Below are 16,093 nucleotides of genomic sequence, written 5' to 3' on the forward strand. Positions count from 1 at the left end.
CATATTGACAGCCAGTTACACTGGCATTTGTTGAAGATGTTTTCTTTTTTTTTAATTGTATATATTTAGCTTCGTTGTCAAAAGTCAAGTGCCTGTAAGTGTGTGGTTTTATGTCTGAGTCTTCAGTTCTATTCCATTGATCAACATGTATGTCTCTGTAACAATACCATGTAGTTTTTATCACTATTGCTCTGTAGTAAAGTGCCTTTAATTACTGGCCTGGAAGGATGCAGAGAGCATCAGAATAGTATAGGTTATCAACATTGGTCTTGTTTATCCAGAAAAAATTGCAAATAAATTCCTGAATCTACCACACAATTGGTCAAAGGGCATGAATAGATAAAAAGTAAAGATATTTTAAACTTGATTATTTATTCTTGAATCAGAGAGATAGCTGACTGTGACTTGATAGAGAGAAAGACTTATAAAAAGCTTATAAAAGCTAATAGTTGATAGAGTAATTCTTCCTCTGAACTTCCAATGCTTGGTAAGTCATAATATGTAGGCACTTAAATCTTCAATTTGATTGTCAATAAAGGCATGCTAAATAAAATAGAGAAGTATGTTGTTATCAATCATCAGTTTTGTGAATTTATATATGAATATTTATATGTACATATGTATATATGTTCATATATGTGTGTGTATTTGTTTATATGTATATATCCTTATATACACAAAAAAACCCAGAAACTTTTTCAGATTTCACTAAATGATATAAGAAGGGAAAGCATTTCTTGTGAGCGACTTGTAAATTCAACAAAATGCAAGAAATGACTTTTTCTTAATTTTCATGTGCTGTTCTAAAAGTAAATTTATGGACTAATTTATCATTCTATAAATAAATAAGGGAAAACATTTTTCTATCATTAAATTAGAAAATTTTTGGAAGCAGTTTTAAAGTTTTTCTCTGTTTATACTAATATTACTGAGAAATACTTCCACATTCTGCTCAAATTTTTGCACATTTTTATGAAAATAAAATAATATCACTTTTTCTATTTTATTTTCTCATTCTAATTCCTCCCATGTGTTCTCCTAACAACTCATTTCAAGCCTCTTCTTTTTCAAGTTGATAGCTTTTTTCATCACCAATTGTTATTGTTTCTTACATATGTGTATGTGTGTGTGTGCCTGTGTGTATGCGTGTGTATATGTGTGTGTGTATGTGTGTGTGTGTATGAACAAATACACAAATACAACATTAATTTTTATGTTTGTTATGTGTATCATTTTTGGATTGATCATTTTGTATTAGAAAATCATTTTTTTATAATTATTTTACTTACTCATTTTATATCCTACTCACTGTCTGCCTCCCACTCACCTCTTCCCTCAAGTCTTCCCTATCCTCCATCCCCTCCTCTTCTGAGCTGGAGGGGGACCCCTGGGTATCTTCAGCTGGCCTACCAAATCTCTGTGCTTGGAACTGAAAACCAATTTTTAGGGCCTCATCTTATAGAGAACTTAACTTTCTGTATCTCAGCAGTATTTAGTTTCCTATAGTTCCATGTCCAGAAATGTGACCCCATGAGGTATGCCATTTGGTGTCAGCTTGTCTACTGATACTACCACTGTTCATGTCTTGAGTATGCAGCTATTTCAAAGAAAACTCATTTTGTAGCAACCTTTCTCATATTCTGGCTTATACCTCCAAGGTGTTCCCTGAGACATAGATGCTCAAGCTGTAACACAGGTATATCCATTGAGACTGGATCTCCATGGTCTGTTAATATGTGCATTGTGTCTGGTTATTCTTTTCTGACATAATTTCCATTTGCTACAAAGAGAAGATACTTGATAATTATTGTAACTACACTTATCTGTAGATATAAGGTTAAGATTTAGAATGTCTAGACATTGTGTTGGTATCATGGTGTGGAAGATCATGAGTTTACTGGCCTTGAAGTTGACTGGGTTTCTAGTACTTGGAATAGTTTCCCTCCTATTGACTGAACCTAAAATCCAGGTAAACATCAATTGGTTACCATTAATGTGTGAGTAACACTAATAATGCCTTTATAATTATCTTGTCATGCTGGTCATTATTGGTGTTTATAGATGCCACAGCTAGGTAAGTCTGTGTTAGCTTGCTTGGCATTTTCTGTTACCATGGAAGCTAAGCTCCAAGCAACAGGCTTTCAGGTAGAATATAGACTAAATAATGTGATTCCTGTGTTCAAAGTGTATTTTGACTTTCAGCAATAGGGGCTATTCTTTGACCTCAAAGAGTCAATCATGATCAATAATCATGGTCTCTTTCTATATGTACATATAAAAATGCATATGTTTTGTGCATTATACATTAAACAATATGTAATATTAGCTATTTATTATATGTATATTATTATATATAATGCCCTATGTATTATGATGCTATTGTAGTTTTCATGCATACATTTCTGATATTTATAAATATAAAAATATCATAAAAGTTAATATAGTTCTTTTTAACCTGGGCATGGTAGCACATGCCTTTAATCCCAGCATTAGAAAGGCAGAGCTGGAGTATCTCTGTGAGTCTGAGACCAGTCTACTTTACAAGTGAGTTCCAAGATAGCCAGACCTGTTTGTTACATAGACAGAGAAAGTCTGTTTCTAAATAAATAAATGAATAAATATATAAATGTTAATGTTAAGCATTTGGTGTTCAAATCAAAATCACTGCTCTGTGTTTTGATATTGTCATAGTTTTCACAGTACTTCCATATATAGTCCTTCTCTTAGCTTTCAAGGCAATTCTTATAGCCAAGACATACTGCTTCCAGTATGGTATAATAAGAAAAAATGGAAGACCTTTGTGAAAATAACCAATTTACTGAGGCCACAGAGCCAGTGAATAGCCATCTCTCTTTTGAGATGCTATCTTCTTTCTAAATTTTGATCAAACAATATGTATTTCTGCTTTGCCCAAAAAATAGCAAGAGAAGAAAAAAAAAGACTATTGGTTGATTTAAAAAAAAAAAGGTATCCATCTATGGTGAATTATTCAGGTTAAACTATTATGGAGAAATATATTGGGTGGAAAAACAGTAAAACAAAGAAACAAAGAAAAATCCCTGTGATTCAATAAGGGCTCCATAAGCTTTCTAGAATTGATGTCTTCTTGATGGTTATTACATATTCTTTTCCAAAGTATTCCCACACACTCATCTCTGTGTATGGATAATAACTTCCCTGTAAAGACAACTATCAATAGAATGACACCAGTAATTCATGGGAGCAAAGGCTGATGGCTTGTTGTCTAATGGAGTCCCTAAACATTTGGCTCTGCACAAAAGTTGAATGGCGATTAATGTAAGTAAGAGTGAATCCATAAAGGAAGCTAAGATGTTCAATGCCTAATGACAGCACAGAAGAGCACATCCTCAATGGGAGGAAGCAAGGTATGGAGAAGGTTATATCAGGTCCAGTGACTGCTAGAATAAATAACAGAGATCCACTAGATAGAACATGAAGTTCTTGGAAGAATATGCAATTCACTACTAACATGGAAGTGACTCAAGAAAGAGCAGGAAGAACAACTACTTTGTTTCTCTTCTCCTTTGTTGTACAAATGCCTGATTTCTGAGACCAGTCCACATTCCAAAGATGTTATAGGTACCATAATTTTTCAATTCCAGGATTACAGAATATAATGAGTATCTCAGACATGATTGTTTAGTTTTTGCCTCTTTCTTATCAAGTAGCTACTGTGTTTTGATTTTTAAATCTCTTTCCCTCCCCCTTGGAATCAGGACTCTAATTGACCTAATAATCTTTTGTTCCAATCTGTTTTTTCTCCCAAAGGCCAATTAACCCAGTAGACTTGTAATTTTCTGATTATTACTCAAAGTAAGAAAGTCCAGTGATAATTAGTTCTCTACTTAATGGAAGCATTATAAAAAGAACTTTTGAAGCAAACACATTCACTTTGTAGCATGCATTAGAAGAGCAAGGCTTATTTGAGAAGTGGACAATTTCTATGTTCTCTGATGATGTACTGTCTCTTTTTAAAAGAGACAGCCCTGGCTAAAAGCAGAATCAATACTGCCATTCAATTCTATGTCTTCTTTCCTGAATGCCCCGTATTACATCCACTCTGAATATTTAAAAGCTCTGACCAACCCTGCTGTGATGGCTCTGGCTTTCACAAGTAAGTTTTGATTGTGAAGAATGACTAGTGAATCTAACTGCTATGCCATTATTTAGTATTTTTATTGTTCAAAGACATGTCCTTACTTTATACTCCCTGCTGATTTTTATGATTAATGGATGTGTCCCTTTCTCGGGCAACTTTTGAATAAATCACTGACTGAATGGTTATAACTATAAGGATGTTCTTCCTAGAAAGCTGGTAAAGATAAAACAACATAAGGAATGGTGAGTGCTTCTGCAATTGTAAAGTACTATTTATGAAACTATCTTATCTTCAGGTTAGAATGAGCTCTTTTAATACATGAGTATGAAACTGGAACTATCATTTCCCATAATTAACTCAAATGATCATAAACATTTTAAATTATTTCTCTTATTTTTAAGATTATAATAAAACTATATCATTGTCCCCTTCCCCTTTCTCAATCTACATATGGTATTATGCCACCATGATGACTATGAACCACAACAATGACCTTCATGAGACATACATACACATGCACAAGAAAAATAATCAAAACCATAAAGATGCTATAGTGTCAAGCATACATTGGTGATAACCAAAACTTCACCAACTGAACTTGAGAATAACTCATTGAGACAGAAATTATGGCTGGTGCTGATATCTATCCAACTATGAATGCACATGATGCATATTACTCTCTCTGTATTGGAAATACTAGTGAACATAGGGTCCTGAATGAAAACCTATAGCTATAATTTTGCCAAGATAGTATGATTTCTGACTACATTCTATTTGTTCTTATCTCTATAAATATTGTTGAGTAATCAAAAGCAAAAGAATGCCATGTGAACACTCTCTGTCAAGAAGGAATTATAAAGAGTTAATATTAATATATGAGTGGTGACTAGTTTACATTCATTGAAGAAGTTACTTAACATTTCTAAAGCTAATCTTATTGACACAAATAGTCTATAAATTTTTAATATTATATTTCTTACAGGTTCTACAACCAAGAGAGCAGGAGTTATGACAATAAGAATTATACATTCATAAATAATTATATAGACATTATAGCAAAAATAACACTTGATCTATCATTTTCAGTCTCTTCATAATAACATAATTTATAATGACATAAGTTCAACAATATAAGAAGTAGGTAATAGAGTATACACTGACAAGAGGCAGTAAAGAAAGACATACTCAATATAGATTACTGGAGTGATGATCTAGGATTAGTCCACTTTGAGCTAAGCCAAGAGATAGCATGTGAATGTTTATGCTGTGACACATTACCATAGTAATGTAGACTATTGACAGAGGAGATAAAATATCATGGATTCATGTAATTACATAAAAATATGAGGGATTCATATAAAATATTTTAAATAATGATGTTGGAAAGGAATGAGAAATCATGAATAGAATATGAATTTTATAATTTCACCTGGCTCTTGAAGACGTGAGTATATACCATCATTTATAATTAATTAGCAATAATTGATGATTAGTTGACAAAAACGACCACCAAGGAGCTAAATCCAATGTAATCACATTAAGGTCTCTTTGTTGAAGCTCAAGCTTCAACAACATCTCTGATGTAGGACATCAGGAGGGTATTGTAAGCCCAGATTAAGGCAAGAATTTAAAAAGGTAAGAAGGGGGTATCTATCCTGGTATACATATGATTGGGAAGCCATTATGGCCTTTAACATATTTGGCTGGTGCTAGGAGACAAACCATAAACTAAAATTATGCTTTTCTCCTGATTGCTGGCTATTAGGAAGTGGAATGTTAGGGGCAGGCTTGTAACCTGGAGGTGAAGATTTGTTGGGGAATAATCTGGAAACTGCTGCTAGACATAGGTCTTGTTGAGAGGTAATCTGGAAACTTGTGCTGGATATCAGCCTGTTATTTAACTTGAGTAAAACCTTAGGTCTGGTTCTCTAAGTTGGGTTCTGACCCAAATGGTTTGGCCTCTCAATAACAAGGAATCAGCGGCGATATCTCCCTTTAACCCACAGACAAATGTGTAAACTGCTTGCCAAACTTTTAAACTACTCTGTATTTGTGTTCACCCAAGAGCAGAGGACTGTTATAACATCTCGATGACAAAGGCATATGTTTAAACAAATACTACTCCTATTAGACAGTGTAGAAAGTGATGTTTGGAGGCTCATTATTCATAGTGATTCTGTCAGATGTATGATGAGGGTAGAGAGAAATGAGTGGAGGTTTCCTTGAACAACTGGTGATTCCACTGCTGATATGGTTGAAGATGACTTACAGGAGGAATAAGGGCACACCAGAGCTATAGCCAAACAAGCTATTAATTAAACAGATAGAAACAGGAAAATGAAGGAGGATTTTTCACATTCTTCCTCTTTCTTATAGGCTTCAAGGGTGTACCAATGAAGTGTATTAAGGGAAAAAATCCCTCTTGCAGAGACTTGGAGAAATAAGATACAATATGTAAGATTTCAAGCTAAGAACATTAAAGCAGCACAGAGAATTTTGAACAAGGAATTGAGAGAGGTTGTAAAAATATGTATCCAAATATTCCTTGAAATTAATGGTCTCATTAATGTACTAAGATAAAAATGGAAACACACACAACAAAATGATTATCATTTTAGACAATGTCTTACAGGAAATAAAAATGGCGAAAATTTAATGAGAAACCACAAATTAAATATTACAGGTTATTATAAATATGTAGAAAAACTTATATGGATGAGAAAATGTGCCTTAATCCTACACATAGAAGTTAATCAGACCAAAACTCATTTGGAAATATATATATACAAATAATATTATTCACACTGACTGTTTTACTTATATATGTAGAAGATATATATATATTTGGAAATAGGTTATAATCTTTAAAAAAGTCAAGGAATAGTATACAGTAGAGTTTGGAGTTAGACATAGGAAGAGGAAAATGATCTTATATTAAAACTGCAGAATATAAATGAAAAAGTTTTAAAAGAATTAAAATTGGTTTTATTCATGGTCATGAGCGATAACTGAGTAAAAGCATAAATGACTACCAATTACTTTCAAAGAGAATTTTATTCACTTTTTAAAAAATTACGTTGTTAATACTGGGCATGGTGGAACAACCCCTTAATGACAGCTCTCAGGTTTAAGGTCTTGTTGCAGTTGAGTTTGAGACAAGCTTAGTCTACATAGTGAGTTACAGTCCAGCTAAAACCACAGAGGGATCCCCATTCATTTGTTTATCAGAATCCCATGCATGCATACAATGTATCTTAATCATACTCACTCCCTCATTCACTTCCTAAGTCTTCCCATTCCCAGATTCCACTGTCTTCTCACCAATCCTTTTCATAATTTAATATATTTTTAATATATAATACTGAATCTAATTAGTGTTCTTCATATATGCCTGGGTCTGGGACAATCAACTGAAATGTGGACAAACAAACAGAGACCACATTGAGAGAAAAATACATCTTCTAAACTTAACTTTCATCTGCTGTTGTTAGTTAGGGCTGGGGACTTGTGAACCCTTCACATGCCTAGCATTGTGGGATGCTCACTGGATTGAGTTTGTACAGGTCTTTAACTGGAAACCATAGTTGCTGTGATTTCATGTATGCTTAGATTACATTATATATAGAAGGAACCACTTGGTTGAGGCATCCTTGAATCTAACCATTACAGTTTTTCTGTCCCATCTTTCATGATTTTTTTTCTAAGACTTGGGTAGAAAGTGTTTGATATAGATGTCCCATTTATGGCTACTAACTCTGCAGACAATTATTTTATCCACTTTGATCAGTTCTAACCTTTGTTCTCAACTGACATCCTTTTCACAAGCATCTCTGTTGTGGACTAAGAGCCACACCAATTTATGGATAAGGATATAGGTATGTAGAATGAATTGTGATAACGTTTGCATATAGCAAAATTACAGCAGATTTACCTCTGGTAACTTCAAGCTCCTAACCACCAGTTACTAGTTAAATTTACATTGGTAAATGTAAGTGTTCTCTCATGTAAAACCAAGTCTCAAACTCAATAAGAAAGAGAGTAGTTATCTCAACGACATTCAAGTCATTATTTCATGGATGGGTATAACAGACTTTTATTTGTAGCCTAAAACATTCACCGCTTAGCAAGCTTGTTGATATTTTTTTCTCACAGCAATCAGCATAGAAAAGAAAGGGGTTACTGGAGAAAGGAGAAGAAGGATATCAAATGAAAGACATATTCTTATTTTATAGATAATTGTATTAGTTTCCTTTTATGAACTTTGAGTTTTCGATTATGGTTAAAAGACACTTATCCTTTCCTACAGTCTGTTCAACTCTTTGTCCCTGCATTTCCTTTAGACAGGAATAATTCTGAGTTAAAGTATTTGAGATGGGTGGGTAGCAGTGGCTATTCACTGGTATGGCCTCTATCGGTTCTATCTCCCCTTTGTTGGATATTTTGGCTAATGTTATCCCAAGTATCTAGAATGAGGGTCTTACAGCCCACACCAGTGACACACCTACTCTAACAAGACCACACCTACACTAACAGGACCATACCTTCTAATAGTGCCACTCCTTGGGCCAAGCATATACAAACCGTAACAGAATTTGACCTAACTTTATTTGATATATCTAATGTTTATTTTGTATTTTAATATATATGTTTTACTTCAGGTGGGTGTGTATGTTGCACACAAGATTACTTTTGAGTCATACCCATGGCATTTACAATTGTTCCATGATGTCTTTCTTAAACAGGTTTTCAGATCAAGAGCTGAGTTCAACACACATAGGATTAGTTCTAAATTTACGAGTGGCAGTTGTTCTTACAAAACATGAAAACTGGAAAGCCAAGTCAAATTTGCTAGAACAACAAATAGGCTTCCCTGTGCTTTATATAGTGTAATAACAAGTATTTTTATCAAGTGTTCTCAAAAATCATTTTGAATTCTCACCCTGGGAACACATTCCTTTAAACATACTTAATGAATAATTAATTGAGTTTTAAAAACGTTAGTAAACTTATATTCTATTAGGACACATTTTGCTTACATTTTAGTAAAGCCATGATTGTTTCTTTTAGGTAAAAAAAATCTGTATTAATAAACTTCAACTTATATAGAACTAGGTGGTGTTAGGATTTTAAGATTTCTTTTAGACCTGAAAAAATAGTATGCTAGTATAGATAAGAGATTGAATTAAGGTTGTATGAATATAAATCTATATATATAATTACACACATATGAACATATATATGTATATATATGTGTGTATATACATATACATATACATATACATATACATATATATATATATATATATATATGTATTGTATAATTTTTGGAAACTTTAACATCTTTGCAATCACAAACACCAATTTTCCACATAGCATGGTGTAGCATCTTCAGAGCAATTATAAATTAAATTCAACTTTCAAAATCCTAAGTTAATCACTTATGAGGAAAATGGATATAGAAACAATCTTCTTTCCCATAGCAGCAATCTTTACAATTTTGGTTAGCTGCCAGGCTAATTCTCTTTGGAATGAACTGACTTATTCTGCAGGAAACGGGAGAGTAACTCAGTAGCATTTACTGCATGCTTTTGTTGTATCTAAGACTGCATCACACTGTGATCAATGCTCTAATTATTTTATATTATATTATCTCCTCTATAACCCATATAGTTGGTGATTGCTCCTGAAAATATAGATGACAAAAGGCACTGTTCCAATAACAGAAAATATAGCAAAACAAGGACTACTGCATTTGATACGATCATTCAGTTCTCTCACAGTACACAGATACATTTTAAACATCTAAACACTTTTGAATATTTTCCTATGATGGCTGCAATAATTAGCATATGGTGTTTATTTGAGACTCTATAAATTTCTCATAGCTCTGAAATTAATTAACCAAAAATTACCACTTTATTGAAAACAGAATGTGAGCCAGGCAGTATTATCTCCAGGAAAACTAGGGAAGGGGCCATATTCCATCACTCTTTGAATAGCAGATGTAATTTATTGGCTTATGGTTGGATTACATTCTGCCTGTCTTGTCATATACTTTTGAGTATTTAAATGTGTACTGTCCATGCTTTTCCTTAATATCATTCTATAGATTTACTCCACTGGGTCTTCTTCATCTGAAAATTCTGAATTTATTCATAAATGCAAAGAATTATTCACACATAAGAGAAGACTTGAATGTTCCAAAGCTTCTATTCTGATATCCTTGACAGCCATCATTGGCCTATGATATATTTTTCTATTAATTTTGTCTTCCACATTGCTAGTGCTGTCGATGGAATATGAGTTACGCTTTTATTTATATGCCTGATCTTACTCAGTGAAGGTTTTTAATAGTTTACTCCTTTCATATTTCTGTACAATGTTGTTTCGAATAATTCATGTCACAACAGGAAAATACTCTTATTTTCTGGGCTGTAAGACAGAGAACAGATTGAGATGGCAGTTGCAAAGTGTTATTTAGGCTAATTTCAACTGAATCAAACCAGCAGATTCTTGAAAATCACTGGACACACTTCCTTCAGTGTTAGGCATTGCTAATCTGACTTGCAAAATCATTAACTGTCCACATTCTCCCTATATTTTATTTAGAGTAGGCTGTTACATATTGACAATTTCTATTTTCTCTAAAATTCCTTGAATATTTACTCTTTTATCTGTAACTAGTATCCATTTCACAAACTTTCAAGTCACAGCCCCGAATTTAATGCAGCACAGACAACCCACACTTGTTTGAAATGAGGTTGAATCTAATCTTGTACACACTTTATGAATCTTGGAAATCTAAGATAGTTTCAAATGCAAATTATGCTAGATAAAAACTAAAAAAAGGCTATGAAGTACAGACAGCAAATATTTCCTTGAATGCTTTGAAAAGGAGAGGTAATAGAAAACATAAAAAATGAGAATTAACATTAATAAATGAAACTTCCACCGACAAAAATCTGCTTTAATATATTTCATGAACAATTAAACCAAAATAACAAAATAGATGTTTTAGCATTGGTAATCATTGTGAAATACAAGGAAGGAATCCCCATTCGTCATTAAAAAGTCATGTATCAAGCCACCTTTAATGGAACAATTAAGGGAAAAAATTTGCCTTTACATGTATCTTTTATTATAGTTGGAATGATAACACAACATTATTTTACAGAAATCCATCACTTTTACAAAAATCTAGATCTGGGAAAATTGAAGCTCAAACTAATTTATACTATGAAGTATTAAATCAAGTTACATGACATCTATGCTCCCTGTTGCTTACATTCTCAAAGAAAAGTTCTTCTGAAAGGTTAATTTACAAATTTAGGTACAAGAATCAGGGTTGACCCCCAAACATTTTTCTACTGATTCAGATATTCTAACTGAAGATAGGATAAATATGAATAAGTTCACAATTCTATGTGGTTTTATATATAAATGATATGTTTTAACTTTTTAGATAGAGATTGAGACATTGTAGTAATTGCTATTTATTATCAGATTAAAACTCTTGAAAATAGTAAAAAATTGAAGTGCAGATAATTTTACATTTCAAAACCAGGTAATATAATAAAAAATGCAAACGATGGAAAAGAGAAGAAAACATTAAAAATAGATAAAACAGATTTATTTTATAATTTACAGTAAGGCCTTAAAGATATAAATTTTAAAGTTTCAGAATATTAAAAATATAATTATAAGTTAATCCTTCAAACAAATATAATATAATAATATAATATTAAATATAATAATAAATATAATAATATAATATATAATAATATAATAATAATTTACTGAAAAAATGAATATTAAGCATTTAAATGGAGATAAAATTTATAATGATATGTGCAACTAACTGTTGCTGTTAAATAGCTATAGATGAACATGTTATGTAGACGTAGACTGAATATTTGAAAATAAAGAAAACAGCAAATGTTCTACGAGAGTCCAATGAATGGAAAATGGAAAGAAAATAAGGAAGAACTAAGATAATATTTTAATTTCTGTTATACTATTTATAATATAAAATGTATACACATTGCATATTAAAGAAAACTAGTAAGCCCATAATAAAAATTTGCAAACAACCAAAAATGTTTAGGCAAGTGATGTTTTGAGGAAATAAGTTACTGAAATTATGATTTCTCATATTGATTTCTACAAACAACTATAAATCCTCATCTACACATTCTTGGATCTTTATACAAAAGGTATAAGTTTTTGTGATTACTTATTGGAAAATATCTCAAAACAATAAACATATTAAATTTTTATGAATAGTAGTATATAGTTTCTTTTGGTGATATTAAAAAGATACATGTTTCTCATGATCTTTGTGATTGCATCTTTGCCTTGAAAATGGAACAAGACAAAGGGACGCAGGAAGTGAAGATCAAATGAGATTTGCAAGAAACAGCTGACTGATGGGTGTGGGGAGAACAGCGGTCATCTAACTTTCCTGCACAAAGATGACCATGAGATTAACGACATGATTCCAAGCAGGAAGCGTCACTCCTCATCCCACTTTCAACTTTGTTGCTATCCTACGAAAACTAGTCGACAAACATAAAAGTGTTTAATCACACCTATGAACAGCTGAAAAAAATAATGAAATGCGGAAGTGACTCATGTATTAAAAGTTGCGATTATATAAGTAGTGCAAATTATTTATTTATTTATTTATCTTTTTTGAAAGTTTGGTTTTTTTTTACTAAGTTATTTATTAATTTTCCGTCCTGATAACAGCTTCCCTTTCATCTCCTCATCCCACTCATCCACTCCTTCTCCCCAGAAAAAGGGAGGCCTATGGACAGCAACTGTCCCTGAACATCAAGCTACAGCAACAATACTAGGCACCTCTTCTTCCAGTAAGGTTGAACAAGGTATCTCAGTTAGGAGAAAGGCATGTAAAGGCAAACCATGCAGTCAGCCTGTGTTTTCGCTTCAGGATTCCCACATGGAGACTCAGCTGCAAAACTGCTACACATGTGCAGAGGGCTTATGTAGGCTCAAAGTTCCGTTCGTGCTTCTTATTGGGCAGTTCAGTTTCTATGATCCTCTATGGGCCCAGGGTAGATTGTTCTGTGGTAGCCTTGACCCTTCTGCATCCCTCAGTCTTTACTGTTCCTCTTCCACTGGATTCTCGAAGCTACACTCAATGTTTGGCTGTGCCTTTACAGCAACTTCCAATAGTTGCTGAGTGAAAGCCTTCTGATGACCTTTATGCTAGGCTCCTGTCTGCCAGTATAACAGAATATCATCAATTGTGTCAGGGATGAGTATTCTCTTATGGCATGGGTCTCAAGTTAGGCCAGTCATTGATTGTCCCTTCCCTCAAAATCTGCTCTATCTCTCACCACTGCGCACATCCTTCAGGCGGGACAAATTGTGGATCTAAGGTTTTGTACCTGGGTTGGTGTCCCAATCCCTCCATTGAAAGTCTTTCCTGTTTATAGACAGTTACAGGTTCAGACTACATATCCCCCCGAGACTTAGCTAGGCTCATTGTCATAGATTCCTGGGAGTTTCCTTTGTCCTAGGTTCCTAGCTTTTCCCAGAGATGCACTCAAAATGCAGTTGTCTTTCCCGATACTCTGTTCTTCTATCTTCCCCCTACCCATCATCCCTCATTTTTCATCCTAACCACCCCCTACCCAGTCCCTTCTTTCCATGCAACCTAGATACTTAATTAATTTCCCCTTCTCAGTGAGATTCAAACATGCTTCCTTGGGCCTTTCTTGTTGCTTAGCTGCTTTGATCTGTGTTTTATACCATGGTTAATCTGTACTTTATGACTAATATCCACTAATGAGTGAGTACATACCATGTTTGTTACCTCACTCAGGAAGATCTTTTCTAGTTTGATACATTTGACTGTAAAGGTCATGATTTCATTGTTTTTAAACAATGAATACTCATTTGAATGAATACTTGAAGTAATACTCATTTGTGCAAATGTGCCTCATTTTCTGTATCCATTCATCTGTTGAGAGACATCTAGGTTCTTTCCAGTTTCTGGCTATTATGAATAAAGCTGCTATGAAAACAGTAGTTCAAGTTTTACTGTCAGCATCAGTAACCATTCTTTCAACTTTAAATCTGTACATTTTAGACGTAACATCTTCTTTCAAAATAATGAGAAAATTTTCAATTTTTTTACATAGTATGTATCAGTTGTACGGGATATTTTATATATAATTTCTACTGAATTTTTACATAGTAACACGCATATCTGCTTCTAGGTAATGATTGTTTTGTGTGTGCTGCAATATGGATAGTATCAATAGATTTTAATGCTCCCCCTCTATAATAAAGTGTTGAATTTTTACAATAGATTATAGTGAGACAGAAGCCATTATTTAGTTCAAGATGGAAATGATTTAATTCCTGGAATGAGATCTTCACAGAACCACTAAAAAGGCAGAGTATATAACTTGGAGAAACTGGCAGAATTAATTTCATTACACATTGAATCATGAAAAATATTGTTTTAAAACTCAAAAATCAAGTCAAATTAAATGAGTGAACAGCTTGACTCCTGTAAATTCTGCATTTTGAAGATAGAAATGTCATAATTTAAGCACATTTGAGAGCACTGTTGCAGGGACTGTGCAGTGTTGTTGGGAAGCAGGCGGGATCTTGATGTTTTCTCCTGATTTCCTGGGGTATTTAGTGTTAGGGAAATAGCTTTCCAGTTGATCTTTCTTTACCAGATATGCATTTTTAATCAATCAATGTTGCTCTTACTTTCTCTCCAAGAAGTAGCAGTACAGAATTAATATATCCTTAATATAAAGGACATATTATTCATTTCCAATTATTTACAAATGTAGTGTCTTTACCTATATACTATTATCTTGCTTTATTCAGTAGTACCAGAGTGCAAAATCTTTTTAATGAAATATTAGATAATTGTCCTTCTAACATATTCTTTAATTTTATGTGAATACAAGAATACAAATTCCAGAAACACAACAATATATCTCCTTTGACTGTATAAAACAAGGATAATTTATCAGTACACCTAAATAAAATATAAGAAAACATCTTAAAATAGGAATTATAATATTTAGCTATGTATGATTAGTGAAAATAATTAATCAGATTTAAGTTATCAGCTAAATGAGAAGTAATTTATGTGAATTTTCTTCTGAATGTCTATGCTTTTCAGATTAATTCAGTAGTAATTTATAATACTGAAAATTTTCTCATATTATACAGGAGAAATTAGTTATTATCTCATTAAAAGTTCATTTGACCATTGGAGTAATACTACCCTTTTATATCAATAACAAATTCTGACCAAACAAATACAAAAGTACACACTGTCTTGAGAGGAATGAGACAGAGCGGCTCAATGTCGCCTTCAAACTAGTAGTTAAGGAGACTAGGCTTAAGAACTGGGTAAGTCCAGTCAAGCCCAGGCAAGTCAATTACTAATAAAAAAAGAAAAATCATCAGGCTCCAGCCTTCATGCTCCAGATAATGGTTCAAGAGTCCCTAGAGACACAGTAAGATATTGCTTATCTACCTCGGAATTCCAATGTGCTTTAAATTGGGCCTGTGAGCTCAAGTCGGGGTCTCTCTCTCTCTTGGTAATGAGGAGACCCCAGCATGTTAGACTTCTGCAGAATAAAACACTCTGTGTGTAACATACTATTTGAGTCTGAGGTGTCATTCTTCTGCAAATCATGATCCTTATCGTGCTTTATCAATAAATCCATCACGTTCTGCATTGAATGTATGTATCCTCAAAATATGTCTTAGCAGATTGAAAACTATTCTTTCTAAAAATATTTCTTAGACTGCAAATGGCTTTGTCACTATTCTGGTAGATCATAGATGTTCTGAAATGCTTACTGACTTAAAAATAGACTTATAAAAAATGTATTCCATGTCACACTTAAAATAATTCAAATGTTCTGCTACTTGGAATCCTGAGATTATTGAATAAAATGTGTATAGTTCCAA

Source organism: Grammomys surdaster, unplaced genomic scaffold (genome assembly GCF_004785775.1).
Source record: "Grammomys surdaster isolate TR1022 unplaced genomic scaffold, NIH_TR_1.0 150, whole genome shotgun sequence".
NCBI classification, from domain to species: Eukaryota; Metazoa; Chordata; class Mammalia; order Rodentia; family Muridae; genus Grammomys; species Grammomys surdaster.